This window comes from Oncorhynchus clarkii, chromosome 6 (assembly GCF_045791955.1).
Source record: "Oncorhynchus clarkii lewisi isolate Uvic-CL-2024 chromosome 6, UVic_Ocla_1.0, whole genome shotgun sequence".
NCBI lineage: Eukaryota > Metazoa > Chordata > Actinopteri > Salmoniformes > Salmonidae > Oncorhynchus > Oncorhynchus clarkii.
In genome coordinates this window covers 52912858-52932948 of record NC_092152.1, presented here as the reverse complement: position 1 = coordinate 52932948, position 20091 = coordinate 52912858, and the positions used below count along the sequence as shown (strand labels likewise).

Here is a 20091-nt window from a genome sequence, read left to right as displayed (position 1 = left end):
TAAATGTTGTTTATTTAGGATTAATTACAACAAGCCCAACTTTGCAGCTTTTTGATACCAGGTATCACCACTTATCCTGTCTCTGCTCAATTCTTTGAGTTTTGGTGTGCTTTTGGATCAGACCAGTGAGTCCCAAACTCTGGGTCAGGATCCACCACTAAGTCAAGGGTAGTTCCATGTCTGGTGGCAGATGAAGATGTGATTATGTCCAGTAGGATTGGTTTGTTTATTTGTGTTGTAAGGCATTAGGTGGGTCACAGCCAAGGATATAGTGGGAAGAGCTACATCCAGGTAGTGATAGCCAGCTTAGGCTAGCATCACACAATAACAATCCGGAGACCTGAATAACTTTTTATGTGGATACTTTTTGTGTTCTGTTTTTGTGGGATAGTGGTTATGATGGTGCTGTTTGAGAATTGTTATGAACATGGTTGTGAATCCCTGTTGGGCTTGTGTGCAATACTGTATGTGTGTGTAACGAGTGCAAACAGTGCAACTGTAATCAGTGCAGTGCTGTGGTTGGCTCTTGCCAAATAGAGCAGCAAATGATGAGAGAGAACTGCATCTATCTGCAACTCTCCCTCTGCCTCCATCTCTGGCTTTCTCTCCTCTCTCTCCATCACTCCTCTCTCATGAGCTGTTGCACACACTCATTCCCCTCATCTCTTTATTACAGCATCTTAAATCACAGACCACCCACTGGGCAAAAACTGGTTGAATCAACGTTATTTCCACATCATTTAAAAAAAATCAACGTGAGGATGTTGTGTCAACGTGAAAAACTGATTAGATTTGCAAAAACTCATCAATGTTAGGGTATTTCTTTTTTTTTTTTTAACCTAAATCCAATGACAATTTTTTATACCTGGTTGACCAGGGTGCCAGCGTTGAAAGTCGGCGATGAGGGCCAGGTCCAGGATGTCCTAAGCAGGGACCCAGCACTTCTCCTACGGGCCATAACCTTCCCAGTCAACCAGGTACTGGAAACCCTTGCCCCGAGGTTGAACCCTCAGGATGCGTCTCACCGTGTACGCCGGATGGCCGTCGATGAGACGGGAGGTAGGGTGGGCCTGGAAACAGGAGACAAAGGACAGTGAGACAAGGCTTAATCCTGTACACATGAAAAGTGGGATGTATACGAAGGGTATGGGGCAACAGAAGACGAACAGCAGTGGGACTAGGGACTTTAGCGATGGGGAAAGGACCAATAAAACGGGGGCAAAGTTTACGGGACTCCACCCTGGAGGGGCAGGTCCCGCGTAGCGACCATACCCTCTGTCCGAGATGATAGTTGGGAGCCGGAGTCGGGTGGTAGTCCGCTTGTCGACGATACCTGGAGGTGGCCTTGAGAAGAGCAAACCGAGCTCTCTTCCAGGTACGCTGACAGTGGTGGACGAACATCTGGACCGAGGGTATGTTAACCTCTTTTTCTTGCTCTGGGAAGAGCGGGGGATGATATCCCATGGAACACTCGAAGGGCAAAAGCCCAGTGGCTGGGCAGGGAAAAGTGTTCCGGGCGTACTCCACCCACACAAGTTGCCGGCTCCAGGTGGTGGGGTTGGTTGAGATGAGGCACCTAAGCGCAGTCTCATGGTTTTGATTGGCTCGCTCCGTCTGGTCGTTGGACTGGGGATGAAACCCGGAGGACAGGCTGGCCGACGACCCAATGAGGGTGCAGAACACTTTCCAGAATCTGGATGAGAATTGAGGACCAAGATCAGAGGCAATGTCAACAAGGCGTCCATGGATTCAGAAGACGTGCTGCCCAATGAGCTGGGCCGTCTCCGTGGCGGAAGGTAACTTGGGGAGAGAGAAGAAATGGGCGACTTTGGAGAAACTATCCACTACTGTCAGGATAGTGGTGTTGCCATCACGGAGGAAGCCCAGTGACAAAATCCAGGGATATATGGGACCAGGGGCGATGAGGAACAGGTAGTGTGCTGAAGGAGGCCAGCCGGAGCCTGCTGCAGAGTCTTAATCTGAGCACACAGCATGCATGTGGTGACGAAGGCTGAGACGTCAGAAGCCATAGTGGGCCACCAGAAGCTTTGTCAGAGGAAGGCCAGGGTTCGACAGGAGCCGGGATGGCAGGTAAGCTTGGAGGAATGAGCCCATGCTCGGGCCGAATCAGGGACAAACATTCGGTCCAATCCATCCCCACTCTCACATTTTCAGGATCCATCTGAACACTCCCTTCAGCGATGACATGCCCCAGAAAGAAGATAGCGGAGCAGTGAATTTCACACTCCTCAGCTTTCACAACTGGTTCTCTAGGAGGCGCTGAAGGACTTGTCGGACATGGAGGACGTGTTCTTGAGCAGGACGGGAGAAAACAAGGATGTCGTTGAGGTAGGTAAACACAAATCTATTCAACATGTCACGGAGCACATTGTTGACCAGGGCCTGGAACACTGCGGGAGCGTTGGTGAGTCCAAACGGCATGACCAGGTACTCATAGTGTCCACTAGCTGTGTTGAAGGCCGTCTTCCACTCGTCTCCTTCGCGTATTCGAACTAGGTGGTAGGCATTCCGAAGGTCCAACTTGGAAAAGATGGTTGCCCCCTGAAGATGTTTGACAGCCGAGGAGAGGACTGGTAGAGGGTAACGATTATTCACTGTGATGTCATTGGTAGTCGATACATGGACGCAGGCTCTTGTCATTTTTTCCCACAAAGAATAACCCTGCGCCGGAAGGGGAGGCAGATGGACGAATGCTCCCAGCAGCCAAAGTGTCCTCAATGTACTCCTCCATGGCCTTGGTCTCAGGGCCAGACAGGGAATATAGCCACCCACGAGGCAGTGTTGTGCCCGGGAGGAGATTAATAGCTCAATCGTAGGGACGATGCGGAGGGAGGGGGGTGGTGCGAGCCTTGCCGAACACCTCCAGGAGGTCCTGTGATTCCGTGGGAACAGCGGAGAAATCCGAGGTGTTACCAGAGCCCGCAGGAGGACATCCCAGAACAGGCTGAGACACCTTCAGGCAATGTAAGTGGCAGAACGGGCTCCAACCCAGAATATAATCAGTGGTCCAGTCAATAACGGGGTTGTGTCTCTGGATCCATGAAAATCCCAAAACAACAGGAACATTGGGAGATTCAATGAGAAGAAGCTGTATGGACTCGCTGTGATTGCCCAACACACACAGGTTAATGGGCACCATGCTGACCCTGCCTATGGTGTATCCGTCCAGTGCTCTGGAGCCATAGGAATGGAGGGGGGTTGTGTGGAGATACCAAGCTCCAATACCAGAGTAGCGTCCATTAAACTCTCATCAGCTCCAGAGTCAATGAGCACCCGGAGATATTTAGACCGGTCACCCCACAGCAGGATAACATGGAAGAGAGAATGAGTAATGTGAGTTAGAAAACTCCCAGTATGACCCACCATTGTACTCTTACCTAGCTGATGAGTCTGGTCTTTTACTGTACAGACGGATTTGTAATGCCCTCTAGCACCACAATACAGACAATTGTTGGAGTTAAGCCTCTGTCGTCGTTCCTGAGGTGACAATCTAGCTCTTCCCTGTTGGATAAGCACTGTAGAAAATGAGTCGCTCGCTCACGATGATTCCCGAGGGGTCTCGGGTGACTTCGTATCCTGTCATTGTCAAAGGTTAAAGGTGGCAGTTTTACTGCAGGCTGCTGGTAACATGAAATACACAGTTCACCAGGGCCGAGTTCACCAAGCTGCTTTTGGAGATGAGGGATCTCCTCCCCTCCCCTCTCTTCTCATCCCCTCTCCTCTGTTAAACTGTCTGTAATGTTGAGACTCCTTGCTGTTAGAACACTGTTTATGTCTGACCTCTTGTTCCTCAGACATTGTAGTTTTTGGCAAATGATTGTGCCCTTAGCTGATGGGATAGACTGCATCCCAAATGGAACTCTATTACCTTTATAGTGCACTAACATTTACCAGGGTCTTGAACAGGATGCGCAATATACCAAAACACTTTTTATCCCCAAAATGATTTGGCAGTTAATGCCAAAAACATATTTTTCATTGAACTTCCATTTCCTTCCAAGAGGCTGAATGTCTCTTGCCTATTCAGTCTATAAAGGCTACGGCTTAAGAACCAGTGGCTTACTAATGTTAAGTGGAGTGTATGGCCCAAAGTATGGAGTGATTTCAGTGCCAACGGAAATTGTAATTCAATTTCATAATTTAGAAGTTGTATTATGATATTGAATTTTAATTTTATATATTTTTTTATTTCTAATACATAAATTAAATCATTGAATTCATAAATTGAACTTGTATTTAATGATTTGAAACTCATTTCAATTAATATTGCATTCTTGAATATTCAAATTCAATATTTACATATTTATTTTCAATATGGTAGCTATTACATTCAATGTCTGTGAATCAAGTTTACAAACTATAATTTCAAGTTTATCAAAGTTTAAAATATTCAACTTCTCAGATGCATTCAGATTCCGTTTTCAATTTCAGTTCTCCAAATTCAGATTCAAAACCAGAGACAACATCCTGGTACTTTGCCAGCCAGGAACGGAGGAGAATAGATAGAAGCAAATGCTCGCTGTGGTAAAACAACATTTTAAGTAGAGAAATTGTAGAAATAGGCAGAGTTTATTCATTTGTGGCTGTGGTAACTACTGAAATCGCTAAAATACATGTAAAGTATTTTGGGTATACTGGACTGTAAGTGGCTGCCACAGCAGTTTGAGGACCTTAGTTATCTACATGCTGACAGGGCTAAGTAAGATTGTGGTGGTTAGCCCAGATCAAGACTGTTAGCAGATTGCTACAGTACATAGTCATTTCTCAAATGTAGCAGCCCCCCCCTCTCACTTTCTCGCTCTCTCTTCCTCTCTAATTCTCCTAGAGCAGTTCAAGGAGATCTCTGGCATCCAAGACAATGAATATGGTACAGTACAGTACACAGATGTTCTCGCTGTATCTCTCTGCCTGAGTGTGTTTGACTAGAGATAGTGAGATCGGGAGGAAGACTGTTATATAACGCTCTGCTTTCCCGGGTCAGGAGAGTGCTGTGTGTGACCACTGTATGTATGCAAAGGCAGCTGCTCCCCTCAACCCCCGGGTGTGTTTGTGTGTTTGTGTGTGCGCGCGTGACAGTCAGATCTCTTCCCCACTGCTGCATATTCTGAGCACTTTACTGTCAATCTAGTGCTACACAAATACAGTAGATACAAATGCAAAGTCTCTTACCAAACCACAATTCTACCAGTGGACTGATAGCGCTATCTCTTTACCAAGTTAGTTACAAGAAACCACTAAAGCTAAGTCTTCGTCATTTTAGCGCATTGCTAATAAACACTTTGCTGTGTGATATTCTAGCACTGTAAAAATGCTACGTTGCTAGCTAGCTCAGTTCCATGCTATTATAGCAGCTTTCCCAACAGCCCCCATGTCTATGCTCAGTGATATTGATTGGATTACAACCATTGCCCTTGACCCAATTATGCCTGAGTGTGTGGCCAATTTTATCTCTGACAAGCAGCATTGTGATGATAGCTAAAGGGTCTGTAATATCTAGCGCTGCAACCTGTTAACTTGTAAGCTGCATCCACTTAGCACTATGGATATGCAGTGTTCAGCAGACTATGTTTGAGATTTAGAATGCTAGAAGAAGGCACTATAGCCCTATTTAGGCAGGATTAGTTTGACTTTGGGAGGTCAGGTTATGTATTACTACATGCACGAGCACAAAACACCACATCCATAATTTTTGTCCCGTCTTAATCTGCCATGTCACATGGTGGGAGAGTTTATTTGTTTATTCACATTCCCGGTAGCTTAAGCCGAAGCAAAAGGGGTCCACACAAAAACATAAAACACGACAAGTAACAAAACACTGATAGACTAGAACAGTCACACAAATTTAAAATACTATGATATACAAAAAATACAACTAAAGAATAACGTGTGTGTACTGTAGATTGAGTGTGTTAGAGTGTTTGTATGTGTCATTTCACATCCCCTATTGTGCCATGATATGTTGTTTTATAAAAAGAAATGAGGGAATATTGCTGTTTGCATGATTAATTGGATCATGGCTCTGCATATATTACTGTGCGTTGCCGTGAATTTGTTTGGAGACTGTGAAAAGACCACTGGTGGCATTTCTTGTGGGGTATATATGGATGTCTGAGCTGTATGTTATTTAATTATGCAAACAATCTGGAATTTTCCTCACAGTAATATTTCTCATAAAAACTAGAAGAGAAACAGTTAATCCATCCTCAACCCTTAACCAGGAAAGACTGGCATGCAAGTTGTTGATGTTGTTTCTGTATGTGCAGGTAAGGGCATGGTGTGCTTTTTTTTGAGCCAGCTTCAGCTTTGCTAGGTCTTTCTAGGTCTTTCTTTGCTGCAATTGACTATATTACCAGACAGTAATCAAGATGGGACAAGACCAGAGCCTGAACCATTAGTACAGTTGATTTCTGTCAAAAACGCAGGACATCTTTTTATAACAGACGTACCTCTCCCCATCTTCACACCAACTTTATCAATTTGTATTTTTATTTATTAGGGATCGCCATTTGCTGCTTCTGAGGCAGCAGCTACTATTCATGGGGTCCAAGCTCATTAAGGCACTCACTCACATCACACATAAAACAAGATAAGACAGTACATCATATAACGTTATTGCAACACAACATGCAGTGTCTTGCAAAAGTATTCTTCCCCCTGGGAGTTTTTCCTATTTTGTTGCATTACAACCTGTAATTGAAATAGATTTGTATTTGTATTTCATGTAATGGACATACACAAAATTGTCAAAATTGATGAAGTGAAATGTAAAAAAATAACTTGTTTAAAAAATGTATTTTTTGTTAAATAGGAAAAGTGGTGCGTGCATAGAAACGTCCTCTCACTGTCAACTGCGATTATTTTCAGCAAAGTTAACGTGTAAATATTTGTATGAACATAACAAGATTCAACAACTGAGACATAAACTGAACAAGTCCCACAGACATGTGACTAACAGAAATGGAATAATGTGTCCCTGAGCAAAGGGGGGTCAAAATCTAAACGAACAGTCAGTATCTGTTGTGGCCACCAGCTGCATTAAGTACTGCAATGCATCTCCTCCTCATGGACTTCACCAGATTTGCCAGTTCTTTCTGTGAGATGTTACCCCACTCTTCCACCAAGGCACCTACAAGTTCCCGGACATTTCTGGGGGGAATGGCCCTAGCCCTCACCCTCCGATCCAACAGGTCTCAATGGGATTGAGATCCGGGCTCTTCACTGGCTATGGCAGAACACTGAAATTCCTGTCTTGCAGGAAATCACGCACAGAACGAGCAGTATGGCTGGTGGCTTTGTCATGATGGAGGGTCATGTTAGGATGAGTCTGGAGGAAGGATACCACATGAGGGAGGAGGGTGTCTTCCCTAATGCACATTGTTGAGATTACCTGCAATGATAACAAGCTCAGTCCACTTCCCCAGACCATGATGGATCCTCCACCTCCAAATTGATCCCGCTCCAGAGTACAGGCCTCGGTCTAACGCTCATTCCTTCAACGATAAACGCGAATCCAACCATCACCCCTGGTGAGACAAAACCGTGACTCGTCAATGAAGAGCACTTTTTGCCAGTCCTGCCTGGTCCAGCAATGGTGGGTTTGTGCCCATAGGCGACATTGTTGCCGGTTTCTGGGGAGGACCTGCCTTACAACAGGCCTACAAGCCCTCAGTCCAGCTTCTCTCAGCCTATTGCGGAAAGTCTGAACACTGATGGAGGGATTGGGCATTCCTGGTGTAACTCGGGCAGTTGTTGATGCCATCCTGTACCTGTCCCGCATGTGTGATATTCGGATGTACCGATCATGTGCAGGTGTTGTTACACGTGGTCTGCCACTGCGAGGATGATCAGCTGTCCGTCCTGTCTCCCTGTAGCACTGTCTTAGACGTCTCACAGTACGGACATTGCAATTTATTGCCCTGGCCACATCTGCGGTCCTCATGCCTCCTTGAAGCATGCCTAAGGCATGTTCACACAGATGAGCAGGGACCCTGGGCATCTTCCTTTTGGTGTTTTTCAGAGTCAGTAGAAAGGCCTCTTTAGTGTCCTAAATTTTCATAGCTGTGACCTTAATTGACTACTTTCTGTAAGCTGTTAGTGTCTTAACGATCGTTCCACAGGTGCATGTTCATTCATTGTTTATGGTTCATTGAACAAGCATGGGAAACAGTGTTTAAACCCTTTACAATGAAGATCTATGAAGTTATTTGGATTTTTACGAATTATCTTTGCAAGACAGGGTCCTGAATAAGGGCCATTTCTTTTTTTGCTGAGTTTATATTCACCCCCTTTGCTATGAAGCTCCTAAATAAGATCTGGTGCAACCAATTACCTTCAGAAGTCAGATAAATACAGTTCATGTGTGTGCAATCTAAGTGTTACATGATCTGTCCCATGATCTCACTATATATACACCTGTTCTGAAAGGCCCAGAGTCTGCAACACCACTAAGCAAGGGGCATCACCAAAAGCAAGCGGCACCATGAAGACCAAGGAACTCTCCAAACAGGTCGGGGACAAAGTTGTGGAGAAGTACAGATCAGGGTTGGGTTATAAAAAAATATCCTAAACTTTCAACATCCCACGGAACACCATTAAATCCATTATTAAAAACTGGAAAGAATATGGCACCACAATAAACCTGCCAAGAGAGGGCCTCCCACCAATACTCACGAACCAGGCAATGAGGGAATTCATCAGAGAGGCAGCAAAGAGACCAAAGATAACTCTGAAGGAGTTGCAAAGCTCCACAGTGGAGATTGGAGTATCTGTCCGTAGGACCACTTTAATCCGTACACTCCACAGAGCTGGGCTTTACGGAAGAGTGGCCAGAAAAAAAGCCATTGCTTAAAGAAAAAAATAAGCAAACACGTTTGGTGTTCTCCTAAAGGCATGTGGGAGACTCCCCAAACATATGGAAGAAGGTACTCTGGTCAGATAAGCTTAAGATTGAGCTTTTTGGCCATTAAGGAAAATGCTATGTCTGGCACTAACCCAACACCTCTCATCACCCGAGAACACCATCCCCACAGTGAAGCATGGTGGTGGCAGCATCATGCTGTGGGGATGTTTTTTCATTTGCAGAGACTGGGAAACTGGTCAGAATTGAAGGAATGATGGATGGCTCTAAATACAGGGAAATTCTTGAGGGAAACCTATTTCAGTCAACCAGAGATTTGAAACTGGGACGGAGGTTCACCTTCCAGCAGGACAATGACCCTAAGCATACTGCTAAAGCAACACTGGAGTGGTGTTAGGGGAAACATTTAAATGTCTTGGAATGGCCTAGTTAAAATAGCCCACGTTAACATATGTAGCTTAAGAAACAAGGTTCATGAAATCAATAATTTGCTCGTTACAGATGACATTCATATTCTGACAATCTCTGAAACTCACTTAGATAATACATTTGATGATTCAGTGGTAGCAATACATGGTTATAAGATTGACAGAAAATTCTGAAATGCTAAAGGTGGTGTGGCTGTTTTTATTTCGAACCACATTCCTGTAAAGCTTAGAGAGGATCTCATGATAAATACTGTTGAAGTAATATGACTACAGGGTCATCTGCCTCACCTAAAGCCCATTCTGGTGAGAAGCTGCTTTAGCGCACCAAGTGCTTACAGTCAGTATCTGGATAACATGTGTGAAATGCTTGATAATGTATGTGATTTAAAGAAAGAGGTATATTTTCTGGGTGATTTAAATATTGCCTGGCTTTCATCAAGCTGCCAACTCAAGAAAAAGCCTCATGGTTCATATATACATTTCTTGAACATTGTTTCTTAGGCTACATGTGTTAATGTGGGCTATTTTTTAGCACTTTTCTGGAATGCTTGATTGTTTTTTTTTGCTTTACTAGGAAGCTTAGCAGAAGTAAACATGCTCATGTTATTTATGTTAGAGTTGATAGTGCAGGCTCAGCTGCACACAGTGGACTTCCTACTAGGACACACCGCCTCAGTGCTAACAGTATAACTCTGGTTCATAGGCAAGTGATTACTGCATACAATAGCTATAGGATCAACAGAGGCATTCAGGGCAGTTAGAGGGACATAAATTAGTTTTTTTTCATTGTGTCTGCCAATGCCCCTGGAATAATGTACATTTGCTGCAGCATTATGACACCTCAGCGACACAATGGTAGAGATTAACTAAGTTGGGCTTGGGTCATTAATAAGTCATTGTATTAACACAGAGTTGAAATGCATGGACAGAGTCCAGGAGCCAAGATAATTCAGATGGACCATTATTCCTATAGAGCAGGGGTGTCAAAGTCAAATGGACGGAGGGCCAAATAAAAAAATCAGCTACAAGACGAGGGCCGGACTGTTCGAATGTTCATTGAAAAATTTTTAAATGACGCATATAGTCTAGTGAACCTAATTGAACCTACTGAAAACCTAACAAATATATTACAATATGATCAGATAAATAAAGCAATATTTTCTTATGGCTCTGTCAGTAATCTTTAATTTTCAACAGACACAAAAGACAAATTTCCTTTATATAAATATCCCCATAACATGAACATTAAATGAAAGAAACCGGTATTCAAGGCACCATCAGTAGACTATATTTTCTATTTTAGCAAAAGTGGGCTAAATTTACTTCAAAGAAAAAACAATAATAGCAATTTTCTATCATCCACTCAACTGAAATATTTTTAAAATATAATTGGATTGAAATACAAAAAAATAAAGTGCAAAAATCTATTAATCAAAAACAACACTTTGTTTAAGGAGAAGTAACATGCAGTGAAAACAAATATTAAATTTTAACTTTTAAACTTGAACTGAGTAAAAACTCTAAATATGTGATTGCACAGTAATGTTCACTTGTTTGAGGTTGAGGGTGATACTTGGTGGTGTCCCATCTTTTCCACAAGTTCATCAATGTTCGGGGTAAGGCTCTGAGCTGAAGAAATCCTCAGAATTGAGTGGAGGTGTTCAGCAGTAAGTCGACTTCTGTGTGATGTTTTGTTCAGGTTCATCAAAGAAAACAGTTGTTCACACAGGTATGTGCTGCCAAACATAGACAACGTTTGAGCAGCCTGGATGCGCAGCTGGGGCATTGTGCCGGGGAGGAAACGGGCGAACTCCGCAGCACCCACTGCCGCATATTTTGCCCTCAGTGCATCATTGCATTGGAGGTCAATCAACTCCATTTGGAGGTTTGGTGGTGAGCTTTCCACGTCAACAGCAAATGGGTTACCGAGCAGTTCCAACCTGCTTTTTTGTGCTTCAAAGTCAGCAAATCGGCGTCGAAAGTCAGCGGCAAGCATACCTATTTTATCAGCCAACTGTGTGCTCGGGAACGCACTGGTAGAGAGCTTCTCTTTCATGGTCTGGCAGCTGGGAAAGTGGCTCAAATTTTCTTTCCGCATCTGCGTCTCCCACAGAGTCAGTTTGGTTTTAAATGCCTTCACTGTACTGTACATATCAGAGATGACACGATCCCGACCCTGCAGCTGCAAGTTTATTGCATTCAGATGACTCGTAATGTCACACAGAAAAGCCATTTCACACAGAAACATTTCGTCTCGGAGTTGTGTTGTGTCTTTCCCTTTGCTGTCCAAGAACAGACAAATCTCCTCACGAAGCTCGAAACATCTTTGAAGCACCTTTCCCTGGCTTAGCCATCGCACCTCTGTGTGATAAGGCAAATCACCATGCTCCGTTTCTAACTCCGTCAGAAATGCCTTGAACTGGCGGTGATTCAAACCTTTGGCTCTGATAAAGTTAACTGTGCGCGTGATGATGCTCATTACATGCTCCATTTTCAAGGCTTTACCGCACAACGCTTCCTGGTGTATGATACAATGATAAGCTGTCAGCTCACCTGTCGCGTTTTCCTCTTGCATCTTTTCCCGTATCTTCGCCACCAGTCCGCTCCTGTGTCCACACATCGCAGGTGCTCCGTCGGTTGTCAAACCCACGAGTTTTTCCCAAGGCAGCTCCATCTCATTTACACATCTTGACACCTCTTCATACAAATCATGCCCCGTAGTTGTGCCATGCATAGGACGTAAAGCCAAAAACTCCTCTGTCACGCTTAGGTTGGAGTCCACTCCGCGGATGAAAATTGACAACTGGGCAATGTCAGAAATGTCGGTGCTCTCATCCACAGCCAAGGAATATGCAATAAAATCTTTTCCCTTTTTCACAAGCTGCTCTTTTAGATTGATGGACAACTGGTCTACTCTCTCGGCAATGGTGTTTCTGCTCAGACTCACATTTAAAAAGAGTTGCCTTTTTTCTGGGCAAACTTCGTCACAAACTTTAATCATGCAGTTTTTGATGAAATCCCCCTCCGTAAATGGCCGGGCTGATTTAGCGATCTCTTCTGCCAAAATAAAACTGGCCTTGACAGTTGCGTCCGCGTGTGTGTCCGCGTGTTTCGTTTCATAATGTCGTCTCAGATTATACTCTTTCAGTACCGCCACACTTTCTCCACACAGAAGACACACAGGTTTTCCAGCTACCTTCGTGAACATATACTCCGACTCCCACCTTGTTTGAAACCCCCGGTTCTCAGTATCCACCTTCCGTTTTGCCATTTTTGATGGGTATCTGAAAGTTAATTTTACTGTGATGCTGACGACTGCTGTGCCAATAAATATTGAAATGAAGCAGCCTACTGCTCGGTGCGTCACCTTTGCATTGTGGGAAATGTAGTATTGGTGCGTGTAAAAGATCTGCGGGCTGCCGGCTTGCTGCGGGCCGGTTCTAATAATAAATCAAGATCATCCCAGGGGCCGTAAAAAACCTTCTTGCGGGCCGGATGTGGCCCGCGGGCCTTGACTCTGACATATGTGCTATAGAGCATCTTCTGTTTCCAGAAGGTTTCAACGTTATCTATGAAAGTGATTCCAACAGAGCTACTGGAATCTTTTAGCCATGTGTGTAATGCCGGTAGCCTGAATCTTTCACACCCGCGGCCCAACAATGGTACCAGTCCTGAAATAATTGGCCGCTTTTTGGAATCTTTCAGTGCTAGAATCAGCTCTTTAAAATGTATTTTCTGAAGTTCCGAGCTAGCCCTCCTAATGTCATTTGACCCCACATTGACGACAACAGCGTCAGCTCCTGGCAGCTGTCATAGAATAGTCAGAAGCAGCCTTTTAATGTCCTGTAATCGTGCTCCACGATATCACAAGGTTTTTGCCCCGGGAACCATGATGTTTCTTACCATAGAACTGCAGATGACGACAGCTGGTGCAATGGCTGAGGAGGTCCGGCCGTTCTTTCGCCTGGAGTTGTTTCATAAATGTATTTATTACCTTTTAGTTTTATGTTTGGCATTAACACAACCAGTCACAATGTTTTAATCTGATTAGGCTACTTCAAAAGTCTTCTGTAGGCTACCTGCGCAGGTTTGTCCACTCTAATTTCAGCATCCAAACTTTGATGAATGGAAAGAGACCTGTTCCAAAACACCAAAAAGTTTAATGACATTCAGAGATTGTCAAGCCAAGCCTTCGATAATAGGTGCAAGGTAGGGAGGGATGTATTTTCTGTTTGTCAAGATTGGCATACAAGATTGGCATAACCATGATGTTGAAGTGCCCGAAGTCAGTATCCAGTTATGCTTTGCTTATTGGTTGTGTGAAGCATTAGCACAGGAACCTGTTGGTGGGAAATCCGTTGCATATATTTTATATAATTATAAATATAGCATAAAAATGTTGAAAATCTGATTTCCCCGTAACTGGTTGTTGTGTGCAGCCAGCTCTGATTGTGACATGGTAAGGTTGGACCAAGGTGCAGAGAAGAGACCAGATGAGGAATCAGTGGTTAAGGATAAACATAATACTTTACTGAGAAACGGTAACCGCATGATCACAGTACACTTGAAAAAACAACAAACACTAAGTCTCAAACTCACTCAGGAAACAAACGCACACTGTAAACAATTCAAGCTTCTGCAAAGCACAACAGAAAACACACCTCTTTTAACAGGGAAATCATAATGAGTAAATTGGACACACCTGAGTGCCGTTAATGTCTCTAGGACAGTCTCTGCCGCCCTCTGGTGACAGGTGGAACCACTGCAGGGTGCGTCGGACCAACAGATGCTGAACAGTGTCGGCCGGGCGACCATCAACAAGTTCAGGGGGCAGAGGGGCAGGTGTGGGAGGAGAGAAGGGACTGGTACTCACCAGCTTGAGATGGGATACATGGAAGAATGGATAGACACTCATAGACCTGGGAAGCTGGAGACAATAGGTGACCGGGTTGATGCAACTCAGGATCTTGAATAGTCCTATGTAGCGTGGAGCGAGCTTCTGCGAGTCCACCTTTAAGGGAAGATCACAGGTGGACAGCCACACCCGTTGACCTGGTCGGAGGAGCCAAAGAGGCCTTCAGTGCTGGTTTTCCTGGTGTTGGTGTGGAGCAAAGAGGATCGCCCTCTGATCCAGGTGCGGCATCATCGTCAAATGAATGCCTCAGCTGATGGCACCCCTACTTCGGCCGCTTGTTCAGGAAACGGGGGGCGGAACCTGAACTCACACTCGAACGGTGACAGTCCAGTGGAAGAGTTCGGCAGTGTGTTGTGAGCATACTCAGCCCAGACGAGGAACTTCCTCCAGTTGCTGGCCTGGGTGGAGACAAAACAGCGGACAAACATTTCCAGCTCCTGGTTTGCCCTCTCCGTTTGCCCATTTGACTGTGGGTGAAATCCCGAGGAGAATCTCACTGACGCCTCCAACAGGGAGCAGAATGCTTTCCAATACCATGCAACGAACTGGGGCCCATGATCCGAGACCTGTCCTGGGGAAGTCTGTGTAGTTGAAAGACATGGGTAACCATGAGATCAGGAGTCTCCTTCTCTGAGGGCAACTTGGGTAAGGCAATGCCTCAGGAACTCCAGTGTCCGATTAACCCCTGGATGCCCAGTTAATTTAGAGGAGTGTCCCCATTGTAGTACTCGGGAATGGGCTGGTCGCGCAACGCAAAGTCTGTTGGTGGGTCCCCCGCCGGGGTCAGGTTCTCGGATCTGGGCTTGGTCTAAATACCCCATATCACAAGGACTACAATACGGGACCTGGGGGTGATGGGCTCAGAGTCCCTCTCCTTGTTAGAGACATCGTGTTGGCGGGAGAGGTCTTCTTTCTGATTCTTGGTTCCTAGGCTAGTGTGAAATCAAACCTGTTAAAAAACAGAGCCTATCTAGCTTAGCGAGCGTTCCAACTCTTGCCTTCTTGAATGGAGACCAAGTTCTTGTGGTCTATCCAGATCACGAAAGGATGAGGTTCCCCCTCCAACCAGTGTCTCCACCCCTCAAGGACTCACTTAACTGCCAAGAGCTCCCGGTTGCCTACATTGTAGTTGTGTTCTGCTGACAAGAACCGCTTGGAGAGAAAGGAGCATGGGTGCAGTTTCTTGTCCTCCTCGTTCCGCTGTGAAAGGTCCGCCCCTGCTCCGGTGTCCGAGGCGCCCACCTCTACCACAAAGGGATGAGTAGGATCAGGATGAACAATGATGGGTCCAGAGATGAAATGTCCCTTGAGCTCCATGAATGCCCTGTTAGACTCGGGAATCCAGCAAAACCGGGTCTGGGACTTGCGGGTTAGGACCGTGAGAGCTACTGCCACTGCACCAAAGTTGCGTATAAAACACCTGTAAAAATTGGCAAACCCGAGGAACAGCTGGACCTGCTTGAGTGAGGTGGGACGGGGCCAGTCGGCCCCTCCTCAACCTTTACGGGGTCTATTTGGATGCCTGCGGTAGAGATAATGTGACCCAGGAAGTACACTTGGGATACGTGGAACTCACACTTCTCTATCTTGGCATATAGTTGGCTCTGCAGGAGGCATCTCAGGAGAAGAGTTTTGGAGAAGATCAGGTAAACGTTGAGGTAAACAAAGATGAACCGATTCAACATATCCCTAAGATTGTCATTGACCAATGCTTGAAAGTCTGCCGGTGAGTTGGATAATCTGATAGGTATGACTAAATACTCATAGTGACCACTAGGGGTGTTAAAGGCAGTTTTCCACTCATCTCCCTCCCTGATTCTCACCAGATTGTAAGCGCTGCAGAGGTCCAGTTTGGTGAAGAATTGGGCCCTTTGTAATTGATGCAAGGACGCAGGCCTCCATCCTTCTTACCCACAAAGAAGAAGCCTGCACCAGCTGGGGATGTACAAGGTCGAAATGAAACCTGCCTCGAGCAACTTCCGGATGTAGTTGTTCATGACTGCTGCTTCAAGGGTCGAGCGGGAGTACAGACGGCCTCTTGGAGGTATGGAGCCGGATAGGAGTTCTATGGCACAGTCGTATGGACAATGGGGTGAGAAGGGTGGCAGCTTTTCTCTTACTGAAGGCCTCCCGGAGGTCGAAGTATTCAGGAGGGAGAGCGGAGAAATCTTGGTCTTCAATGGATGCAGGAGGACACGAGGCTCTTGATGGGAATCTTAGATTTTTAGCCTGGCAGTCCTTAGCTCAGTCTAGTAAGTGTCCCGTGGACCAGGAGAATAATGAGTTATGTAGCGCTAGCCAGGGGTACCCTAGGATAAGGGGGTTCTCAGGAGCAGTGCTAAAAAAACTAAGAGTCTGAGTGGTTCACCCCAACCTGCAGTAAAATGGGCTTGGTCTGATATTCCACCTGACAGGCACCAATGGGCCGTCCATCGAGGGCTTGGATTTTCAGAGGGACGGGGCACTCCACGCAGGGATTTGTAATTCTCTGACAAAGTCCTGATCAATTAAATTATCTGCAGCTCCAGAGTCTACGAAGGCTTGAATCTGGTGCTGACAGTTGTCTCAGTGTAGGGTTGCAGGTAGTGACAGACGGTGACTGGGTAGCCGGGAGGTAACTGCACAGCTCATCAGGGTATCCCCTTGTCCTGGCTAGCCTTGGTGTTTCCTGTCAGCTCTGGGCATGGAGATGGTCGAGACCTCCGCAGTAGCGGCAGCAGCCTTCGTGCGTGTGCCTGTCACGCGGGCTCAGATGTGTGCGTCCCAGCTGTATGGGCTCCTCAATGCTGGGCTTGGGGTGCTCAGGAAACCGGGTACTGGGGTGGTGTCAAAAAGGCTCTGTCTCACACGTTCTCGGAGGCGGTTGTCGATCCTGATTTTTCCACCGTTATTAGGGACTCGAGGTCCTCTCCCAGTTCCCGAGTGGCCAGTTCATCCTTGATGGAGTTCGACAAACCCTGGTGGAAAGCGGTGACTAGGGCCTCTGTATTCCACCCACTTTCGGCGGCGAGGTTGCGGAACTCAATGGCGAAGTCAGCCACTGGTCTGACCCCTTGGCGGATGTTGAACAGTCGGCTGGCCGCTTCTCCTCCGCCGACTGGGTGGTCGAAGATAATGAGCCAATGAATTTATATTTTGCCAAATATGTCAATTAATTAAATGTATGCATGCAATTCATAGTTCTTATTGATATAATTTAGACATTCTCCAAACTGAAAGCCAATATTAAGTTATTCCTAGACCGTTGAAATATCTTCACGCCTAGAACAGCCTCCAGGCTTCTGTTATAACGGTCAGTTGTGACCAACCGGCTCGATTCGGTCTTATGTAGCTAAATATGAAATTGTGTTTTTTACATTGGATATACAGTGCCTTGCGAAAGTATTCGGCCCCTTGAACTTTGCAACCTTTTGCCACATTTCAGGCTTCAAACATAAAGATATAAAACTGTATTTTTTTGTGAAGAATCAACAACAAGTGGGACACAATCATGAAGTGGAACGACATTTATTGGATATTTCAAACTTTTTTAACAAATCAAAAACTGAAAAATTGGGCGTGCAAACATTTTCCTCCAAATGTAACGATGGTCATTATGGCCAACGGTTCTATTTTTGTTTTATCAGACCAGAGGACATTTCTCTAAAAAGTACAATCTTTGTCCCCATGTGCAGTTGCAAACCCTAGTCTGTCTTTTTTATGGCGGTTTTGGAACAGTGGCTTCTTCCTTGCTGAGCGGCCTTTCAGGTTATGTTGATATAGGACTCGTTTTACTGTGGATATAGATACTTTTGTACCTGTTTTCTCCAGCATCTTCACAAGGTCCTTTGCTGTTTTTCTGGAATTGATTTGCATTTTTCACACCAAAGTACATTCATCTCTAGGAGACAGAACATGTCTCCTTGCTGAGCAGTATGACGGCTGCGTGGTCCCATGGTGTTTATACTTGCGTAATATTGTTTGTACAGATGAACGTGGTACCTTCAATTGCTCCCAAGGATGAACCAGACTTGTGGAGTTCTCCATTTTTTTCTGAGGCCTTAGCTGATTTCTTTTGATTTTCCTATGATGTGAAGTAAAGAAGCACTGAGTTTGAAGGTAGGCCTTGAAATACATCCACAGATTCAAATGATGTCAATTAGCCAATCAGAAGCTTCTAAAGCCATTACATAATTTTCTGGAATTTTCCAAGCTGTTTAAAAGCACAGTCAACTTAGTGTATGTAAACTTCTGACCCACTGGAATTGTGATACAGTGAATTATAAGTAAAATAATCTTTAAACAATTGTTGTAAACTTCCGACTTCAACTGCACATGCTGTAGATACATCGTACATTGCTCGAAGCCAGTGACATGTCATTAGTAAAGATTTCAAAAAGTAAGGGGACTAGACAGCTGCTCTGAGGAATTCCTGATTCTACCTGGATTATGTTGGAGAGGCTTCCATTAAAGAACACCCTCTGTGTTTTGTTAGACAGGTAACTCTTTATCCACAATTTAGCAAGGGGTGTAAAGCCATAACACATACGGTTTCCAGCAGATGACTATTATCGATAATGTCAAAAGCTGCACTGAAGTCTATCAAAACAGCTTCCACAATCTTTTTGTCATCAATTTCTCTCAGCCAATCATCAGTAATTTGTGTAAGTGCTGTCCATGCATGTTGAATGTCCTTCCCTATAAGCATGCTGAAGTCTGTTTTTTTGGTAACGGGCTTATTGGTCAGCTATTTGAGCCAGTAAAGGTGGCTTCACTATTCTTGGGTAGCAAAATGACTTTTGCTTCCCTCCAAGCCTGATGGCACACACTTTCTTTTAGGCTGTAATTTTGCAGTAATTTTCCATCCAAGTTGTCATTGTTGATAGACAACAATACTTTTTTCACCTCTTCCACACACAATGCTGATCTTTCATAATTTGGTCAGTTGTACTTGGATGTGTAGGGTCTGCGTTTGTTGCTGGCAAGTCATGAAATTATTTGCCAATATCAGTGGGTTTTGTGATGCCATTTGATTCACTAAATCATGTAGCTGAGTTTGTCTTTTTCCCCAAAATGTAATGTAAGGGGCTCCAAATATTTTGACTATCATAGTATAGTTGCTTCTTCTTTTCATTCAGTATTATCACATGATTTCTCAATTTTCAGTACTTTTTCAAATCGGTTGTGCAGCCAGACTTATTTGTCATTCTTTTTGCTTCACCCCTCACAACCATACCATTTTTTAAATCCTAATCAATCCATTCATTTTCATAATGGGTACATTCTTATTACTAACTAGAATAAGCAGTTTCATAAATGTGTCAGGTGCAGCATCTGGTTGCTCCTCATTACAGACCATCAAATATTATGCCCTATATTAGCCACAGCCTTTGGGAACTTTGGTGTTCCGAGATATGGCTACTATATTGTGATCGCTACATGGATGTGGATACTGCTTTAAAGCAGCTTTTCTGCAGCATTAGTAAAGATGTGATCAGTACATGTGGATGATTTCTTTCCTAGGCTGTTTGTAAATACCCTGGTAGGTTGACTGACAACCTGAACCAGGTGGCAGGCACAGGTTACAGCCCAACACGGGCCAGCCCATACCAAGCCCACACCAGCCCAACACAGGATAGCGTGCACCAACCCATCACAGGCTAGCCCACACCAGCCCAAGATGGGCCAGCCCACACCAAGACCAATGCGGGTTAGCCCACACCAGCCCGACACGGGTTAGCCTAGAATAGCCAGACACAGGCCAGCCCACACCAAGCCCAGCTAGAGGTGGGCGCTCATTCTAATATTTATATTGTGGTTTGCACACAGTTCTTCTTGTGCAACCTTTACTGAGAATGTAGTTCCAGTTTTAGTCTTGTGGGATCCCCATT

At 44.9% G+C, this 20091-nt stretch overlaps 1 protein-coding gene across 1 annotated transcript in view; it reads left to right on the top strand.

Annotated features, from left to right (window-relative positions):
* Positions 1 to 20091, top strand: part of LOC139411283 (SH3 and multiple ankyrin repeat domains protein 2-like) — a 162580-nt gene that overhangs the window by 100806 nt on the left and 41683 nt on the right. The gene's annotated exons all lie outside the window — the stretch shown is intronic.